General features: G+C 38.5%; 1 non-coding gene across 1 annotated transcript; it reads right to left on the bottom strand.

The window, feature by feature from the left end:
* Nucleotides 1-8,436: 8,436 nt before the first annotated feature.
* Nucleotides 8,437-8,510, bottom strand: TRNAI-AAU (transfer RNA isoleucine (anticodon AAU)). The gene has a single exon. It is a non-coding gene; the product is annotated as a tRNA-Ile (tRNA).
* Nucleotides 8,511-8,752: the final 242 nt, after the last annotated feature.

The following is an 8,752-nucleotide window of genomic DNA, read 5'->3' as shown; positions in this document are numbered from 1 at the left end:
CGATGCCGGTCACCTTCAGATTTTTGCAATGTTTCTTCTGAACAAGAATGTGTACCCTGGGGGCCAACTCCCGTCCCAGACCTAGGCTTTTCGACATTTCCCCAAATCCCACCTGCGTCAGGTTGGAGGCTATAAGGCCTATCCTTCTCCATCCAACTCAAAGCACCTGGGGGTTCCACTCGAGCACAGGAGATCACGGCAGAGGCCCACTTCCAGAGAAACACCACTATGAACACTCAAGCCTCTTGGTCGCAAAGAGGAGCAGGAGCGTTTACCTCCCCTGGCGTCATTTCCGGGTCCGCTCTAGAAACCTCGGAGGGTTCCACGTCTCTGTTGTTTATGCTGTTGAGGCTCCACGTGGGTGCACATTTCCTTCTAAATGGGCGGAGAGAAGTTCAGCTTTGCCAGAGAAATTGTGTGGAAAAACTTCAAAAGTGTATGTACAAAAGTAGACAGAATAGTGCAGTGCATCCGATGTACGTGTCTCACGCATTCAATAATTATGAATTCATGACAATCTTATTGATCTATAATCCATTCCCTCCCCTCCCATAGTTGGAAGCTAATCTTAGACATATATCCATAAATTTAACAAACCCGGGACTAGGGTGAGGCTAGTGAGGCATTTGTCTCAGGCATAAAATTTAGGGGACTGCCAAAAAACTTAGCAATCAAAATGTCAATGGAAAAGAAGCCAGACTCTAAAATAATTTTAAAGAGATTTATTCCTAGTTAAATTTGAGAACCATGACCCAGAGCCAAGCCCAAGAAGCCTTGAGCAAGTGGACTCCCTCGGTTACCATTTATTTTTATACGTTTCGAGGAGACAGGAATTACAGGTAAAGTCATAAATCAATACATGGAAGGCATACATTGGTTTGGCATGAAAAAGTGGGCCATCTCCAATTGGGGGCTTACAGGTTATAGGGTGGGTTTAAAGATTCTTTGACTTATAATTAGTTGAAGACATGAAGCTTTGTCTAAAGGTTTGGAATATTTAAAATAAGGAGGTTTGTTAATCAGCCACAACCCACCAGACATACATTTATTGTGTAAATTGAGGACCTGCTGGTTTGTCTTGCATACCCTTAAGCCTGTTAATGAGTTATAAAGGGTATCTCCAAGAAGGGGGTAGGGCACGATGAGGCCTGTCTGACCTCCCTCCTGTGACAAGCAATTTAGTTTTAGGATATCTCATTGGCCAGGAGGAGGTCTATTCAGTCAGCCCGTCAGGATAGGGGGGAGCCCTAAGATTTTATTTTAGTTCACAAAGACAATATTTTAAAGCAATTTTTTTTAAAAAAATCAAAATTAATATAAAAAATTCATAATGAACAAAATATGAAAGTTTTTAATGAAGAAAGAATCAGTACTACTGATTTTTCCTTTCACCTCAGGCCTAGTATGACAGGTACAGCACTAATATTTAAGTAGTATGTATCTGTAAAAGACAATACCCCTTTTAAAAACATAATCACAATACCACTAAAACATCTAAAAATAATAACAAAAATAACATTAAGTATCCAGCCATTGTACAAATGTCTCTAGTTGTTTTTTATATATTTCATTATATAGAATATATTATAAAAAGCATATATAAGATATATATACATTTTTTTACAGTTCATTGGCCATATATATCTCTTAAATTCTTTGAATCTATAGTTTCACTCTCTCTCTTCTTTTACTTGTAGAAGAAACTGAGTCATTTCTCTTGAGGTTTTTCCACAGTCTGGATTTTGTTTTCCAGGTACTTCTAAGAATGCACATGAGGACTGAACTCTAATCTTTTCCTTGCCCCTCTCCCCTTTAATCTTTTCCTTGCCCCTCTCCCTGCAAAAAGGAAAAATTTTCCTTTTTAAGGGGGCCGGGTGAATTATGCCTACAAATGATAAAATCTCAGTAAATAGGTTTTTATTATGTTGTTTACGTCCCAGACTGATTCTGGTATAGCATCACATGAAAGATAGAAGACCCTTAAACATTCCTTGCAGCTGATTCCTGGTCTTTTGGGACAAAACTTAACTCTTTCAGCCAATTGCCAACTAAAGAATCCCTAAATCCACCTATAACTTGCAAGCCCCCGCTTCAAGATGTCCTGCCCTTTTGGGGCCAAACCAATGTATACTCTCCATGTATTGATTTATGATTCTACCTATAATTCCTGTCTCCCTGAAAAATGTATAAAACTCAAAGTGTAAACCAACCACAGCAAGTCCACTTGCTCAAGGTTTCTTGTGCGTGGCTCCAGGTCATGGTCCTCAAATTTGGCTCAGAATAAATCTCTTTAAATTATTTCGGAGTTTGGATTTTTCCATCCACACATACATCAGAAAACTGTAGTTACTCCACCTTCTGTGATCTCCAAATGGGAAAACCCACAGATTAGCAAATCTACAAAACAAAAGCAGAATTTTCAGCTCCACCATGTGAAGCTCCACTTAGTAGGCTTATAGTTTATATGCAGTAAATATGTCTTGAAAGTTGTTCTAGATTTAGGAGTGGAATGCATGGAGGAATTGAATAATAATAAGAGCCAATTTTTAAAAAATTTACTACATGCATGACACATTGTAAATGCTCATTTAATATCATTTAATACAGCAAATTTATGGGGGTGCAGTAATATTGTTATTTCCATTTTACTGATAAGCACACTAAGTATTAATAGAAGGTTTCAATCTCCTCAACAGAGATTGGGGACAAGTTACAGAGCCTGAATCATTCTGGAATAAATGTGGCCTGTCATATCTGCATGAATGGTAAAGGAGGATTAATATTCCCTCAAAAAGGAAATAAGGAGCTATAGTTATTCAGAAGAGGGCTGTGAATGAAGCCAAAACATCCTGAAGGTGGAGACAATATTCTCTGCTTCCACCTAGCTTGGAAAATTGTTATGCATGCTCCCTTTGAAAGAATACTTTTCTAGCATTTGGTCCTATATTGTGCACTAGAAATAAGCAGATGGAGGTCATCACCCTCCACCACTGCTCCCACAAAAGCAGGTTTAAGAACAAACTGCAGCTATTCTACGTGCAATGTAGCCCATTCTTCACCTTAAAAATACGGAAATTCGTTCTAAAATCCATGAAATAGGTGGGCCAACAGGCAAGTGAAAGTTTCCTTGGGCTCTGAAAGTGGATAACAAGGCTGATTCATAACAAGTAATTATTTTTGACAGCTATATCTTGTTTGCCTCTTCTGCTGTTGTGAAATGTAAATTGATTTTTACCATCTTTATTTCAAAGTATTCCTCCCGGCGCGGTGGCTCAGGCCTGTAATCCTAGCACTCTGGGAGGCCAAGGCGGGGCGATTACTCCAGGTCAGGAGTTCACCGAAATCAAAGTATTGTCACTGTGCTCCCACTGGGTACATGGGAAGGTCTCATTTCTATTGGGCTGGAAAGTGCTCACTCCCCTCACCTTCCACTCCTATTCCATCTAACATTCTTTGAAAATATTTCCATTTTAATGTTTCTATGTTATAAATGTTTGTATGTGTGTTAGTGTTTTAAAACAAAGCAACAACAAAATTACTATGTGGATTGAAACTGCTTGATAACTAGGCCCCTCTATGATTAGAGAAATTGAACAAAACCAGCGGATAGAGGGGCAGAAGAATTTATTCAAATTTCCCCTTATGGCGGTGGTGATTTCACATCTGTATCTAGGCGTGAAAACGTTATTGTGGGGGCACGGGACCTAGCACTAACCGGCAGCATGGAACCCACAATCTCAAAGTCTCAGCACCATGGTCTTACTAACCTAGCCAACCAACCAACGCTCAGAACCACCGCTTACTCCGTAATACCTCAAAAGTAGCATTTTTTGTGTGAAATTTCTTTACCAAAGACATAGAAATCTCTTAACTCTTCTTCCACCCAGCCCCATCCACATTAAAGGAAAAAGAAAAGAAAGCAAGCTTCTCTTTTGTCAAGGATGAAGCTTGACTTTCAGAAAACTAGTTTTCTCAAACCCTGGAATTCCGACTGGAAAAATACACTGAAGCGGTCAGAAATGGGCTCTTTCCTCCCACCAACAAAAACCCAGAAACGCTAAATGGAGAGTTAGATCTTGCCCTCAAAATGTTCCTGCACAGCTCTTGACCAGGAAAGGAGCCAAGGGGCACAAGAAAAGTCGGAAAACAAGTCTTCATTCCTTCAGCAAACTCAGCACACTTCTGACAACCTTATTCCGCCAGCAGGCTCGGAGAGGACCTGACCCCGCTTCCTTGTTCTCCTTCAGTTTTTATACCCTTGGTTGGACTCAATAAGCGTCCAATCAGCAACAAGCTTTAACATCCAATCAGCAATAGTGGGATTCAAAAAGTATCCAATCAAGATTGCGCAACCAGCGCGGCCGGAGGTCGGGAGCAGGCAGCTGAGCACCCAGCGCGGGCCAGACCTGTCACAGACATGGGCACATCGGGCTGGGACAGCGGGCGTCAGCTCGCGAGACTCGGCTCCAGTAGCGCGCACCCTCTGGGGCCTCCTGGCGGGCCCATCGCCGGGGAGGCAGTGAGCGGCCACGTCCCTTCGCCTGATGGTTTTCCCTGTCAAAAACATAAAAGAAATTTAGCTATCATAACAATATCTGACATTTGGGTTTCTGTTAAGAATGGCTCTTAAAAGAAGGCAGTGTTTCTACTGAAGGGAAAGAGGAGTAACACATTAAGAAATTATTATTTGTTAGGTATATTGCTAGATATTTTATAAACAATATTGATTTTAATCCTCACCATTGTCCTGTGAACTAGGAATTAATATCTCCATTTTACTAATGAAGAACTTGAGACTTGCAGTGAGTCAATGGGAAAGCCTGAATTAGAATAGATGATTCTTGGGCTCCAAGGTCCATGCTCTTTTATGTTTAGACACCAGTCTATAGGTTTTCTCAACTTTAAAGTAATCAGGATTCAGTATGCAATAAAGTTGGCATTTCAAATCAGTGACGAGGTGGGTTATACAATAAATGGTGTTGATAATGAAACTGGGCTAGAAAAAATTCAACATGAAAAATCTCTAAGACGAACCCAGGAAATACTAATAGACAAAACCCTGCATAAACAAATGAAGAAGTCAGATCTGAGATGAAACAATCAACCGATTCTTACCTAAGACTGGTAGAAAAGAAAATAAATTGAACTTTGAAATGAATATGGTGTTGTGAGAATAAAATGGACCTACTCTTTTAGATTAATCCAGCATTGCTATACCATAATTCAGCTATTGTTTTTCAATATTTTATATTTAAAGATAACTGTTGTACCTAAAATCTTATACAGCAATTATTATGTACCAGACACTATATATATGCTTTAAATGAATTAACATACTTAAAAATAACAAATAACTTATGAAGTAGGCATTATAATCATGCTCATTATAAAGATTAAAAACTGAGGACAGAGTTTAGAGTCAGCATTCTGATAGTACAACTTTAGAGAACTTTTAACTAAGTCATTACACTGCTTCTTAAAATCATGTACATCATTTTGTCAGTGGATGACCATATTCTGAGGAATCCTCATATTCAAATAAACAGATTTATAACATCCTGATGTATGCCCTACAATGTTAATTATTCCAATTTTCAATTAATAGTAATCTCCTCATCACTAATATTGTATTTGGACTATAGGACTGATGACTCCTATCCTAGATAAGGAACTCTGAGCATCAGGCATGTGCACACCACTACCATAAGAGGGAGATGCTTTCTAGGAAGTTTGTTTTAATTATTTAGTAATTTACTTCCTTTTCTTTAGTTCCCCAATAGGGAAAGAAGATACATTGAACGTAAAGACGCTAGAAATTAATTGATTCATTTTTTTCCTTCTTTATTTCTTTCTGAATTTTTTTCTTGTTACATTATACAAGTATTACATATAAGGATTCATTGTAGAAAATGTAGAAAGTGTGGCTATCCACAAAAAAGAAAATAAGCATGGTCCATAATCCCACCTTTTAAATATAATTACTGTTTAGCACGTTTGTTGAATGGATTTCAAAATATATATGTATGCATGTTCATTGGGTTTACATTTGTAAAATGTTTTTTTTTTTTTTTATTATTTTATTTTTTTCTTTTAGTCTAACTTGAAGCCTTTGGATGTAAAATGTTTTTTAAAGAAATATGAAGTCAGGCCGGACGCAGTGGCTCACGCCTGTAATCCTAGCTCTCTGGGAGGCTGAGGCGGGCGGATTGCTCAAGGTCAGGAGTTCAAAACCAGCCTGAGCAAGAGCGAGACCCCGTCTCTACTATAAATAGAAAGAAATTAATTGGCCAACTGATATATATATAAAAAAATTAGCCGGGCATGGTGGCACATGCCTGTAGTCCCAGCTACTCCGGAGGCTGAGACAGAAGGATCACTCGGACTCAGGAGTTTGAGGTTGCTGTGAGCTAGGCTGACGCCACGGCACTCACTCTAGCCTGGACAACAAAGCAGGACTCTGTCTCAAAAAAGAAAAAAAAGAAATATGAAAACTTACAGAGGAAGTGCAAAATAATACAAAGAACTCATATTCTCTTCATACAATGTTGCCAATTGTGAACACATTTTCTATATTTTTGTTTGGTCTCTCCAGCTTTCATATTTGCTTATTTTTTTCTCAAATCATTTGAGAGTCAGTTGCAGGTGGTATATTTTTAAAGAAAATATTTGTGTACAAACATTTTTTGTACTTTAGTTTGTCACTTAATATTTCCTGTATATCTTTTCATGAGGGACAACCGATTGCCATATGGAAAAGTGAGAGATCAATAAATATTTGTTGAAATTATACATAATTTCTTTGATTATTGAGCAGCTTGGGAACCCATATTTAAACCTCTTTGAATCTCATATGGCCTAAGAAAGAAAGTGCTTTGTTCATATTATAAGAGAAAATTAAGGATATCATATTCACCACACTTTTTTCCTGGGGCCTGTACTTTGTACAATGGATAAGAAGTTTCCAGATTCAACTCCTGGCTAACAGGATCAACTCATTTGAAATATAAGCTCTGATTTTGACAGTGTACAAAGTTGAAAGTATAATTTTACATATTCAAAATACATCAAGAGTAAAGTGTAAATGCAAAACAATAAGTAAATAACATGCTCTTTTGTGTGAAAAAGCATTAAAAAATAAGAATCAATAAAAATACTATTTACATTGAAATTGAGGGGTTAATTTGATCGGGTTTGCCTGCCATGCTTGCTCTTGGTCGTTTGCCCTCCCTCCCCACTCTTTTCCCACAAAGTCAAAGATCACACATTGCAACTTAACTTGTACTGGCTACTATATATTTAAACATTGCTAATGGTGTTTTCAGTTGTTTTTCCAAGAACTTGGACCAGCTCCTGTCCAGTTCCAACCAGGTGAGACCACTGGCCCTTCAATTGGGCCTAGTAAGTGCACCAGAGATGGCCTTTTGACGTTGGAGGGCCAAAAAATACCCCCTTCATATCATGCTACTGTGCCATTTTCTGTAGTCATGTGCTCTTTGAAATGTCATGAACCCCTATTGTACTGGGACAGAATAAACCCATTACTTTATTTTCCCCCCATGCTGCCAATAACTTTTCCTTATGTATTAGACCATTCCAATCCAATTCCCTAACTCATAAATATCCCTTAGCCTTATCTTCAGGGAGACATTTTAAAGCTGTTCTTGCCTCCTCTCTTCGTAGCCTTATGATTAAGTCTTTTCTCTTTTGCAAAACCCACATCACAGTGATTGATTTATTATGCCAGGGCAAAACAAACCTGGATTTGCCCAGTAACAACACGTGTGTAAATAAAGAAAACCAATACGGATATATAAGAAATTAAGGACAGTTTGCCCATGGGAGGTGGTGAGAACTGAGATGACGGAGAATAAGCATGGAAGGAAAACATTTTTAATATATATATTTTTTAATTTCTACCTTTTGAGTCACATGAATGTATTATTGATGCAGAAATCCTTAAGTAGAAAAATATTTTTAAAATCATGTATTCTTTTCAGTTGGGATGTGTTCAGAGTATATAAAACAAAAGATCTTTGTTATTCTCATTATTAATGTTTTGAAAAAAAAAAATGTTTTCCCACTTTATCTTGTTTCCTCTTAGGCTGAACCAGAGAAAGCAGAATGAGTTATATTAAAGGTAGGTGGTTTTACAACTTGTTTTCGGAAGATGTAATCAAATAACTCAGTGTTTTATTCCAAGAATCAATTTCCCACACTGGAACAGAAGCCAAGACAGTTTGTGTTGTCAGGTTTCCAATTTCTGGTTTTGTGGGTGGTGAGAGAGAGAGCCTGGACGACCCTCTCAACTTTAGTTGAGCAGGCTCTATCACCGCAAGGTGGAAAGGGAGTTCCATAGAATGGTAATTTCAGACTCACTTTTTTTCAGCACGTTAAGCCTATTACCCCTATAATGGCTTTAAAAACAGTACTTAGCCTTGGCCCGTATGGGGATCGAACCCGCGACCTTGGCGTTATTAGCACCACGCTCCAACCAACTGAGCTAACCGGCCACTGTACTTTCCCTTCTACCCATCCAATTCATAAATTACTCTCAAACAGCATTGTTTTACCAAAGTTTATCCTAAGAAATAGTTCCATTCATTCTCCTTCCACTTTCCCCCCACCTAGACAGGGGATTGGGAGGCTCCATATTTACTTTTGACAAACCTTGCTTCTTTCGGGGAAACAGTCTTTCTCAAACTGCCAGTTCTGATCTGAGAAGATTCGGGTCAACGTCCCCAAGCGGGGCTTC

This window comes from Microcebus murinus, chromosome 15 (assembly GCF_040939455.1).
Source record: "Microcebus murinus isolate Inina chromosome 15, M.murinus_Inina_mat1.0, whole genome shotgun sequence".
NCBI lineage: Eukaryota > Metazoa > Chordata > Mammalia > Primates > Cheirogaleidae > Microcebus > Microcebus murinus.
The sequence above is the reverse complement of the archived record's forward strand: the minus strand, read 5'-3'. Positions and strand labels throughout refer to the sequence as shown.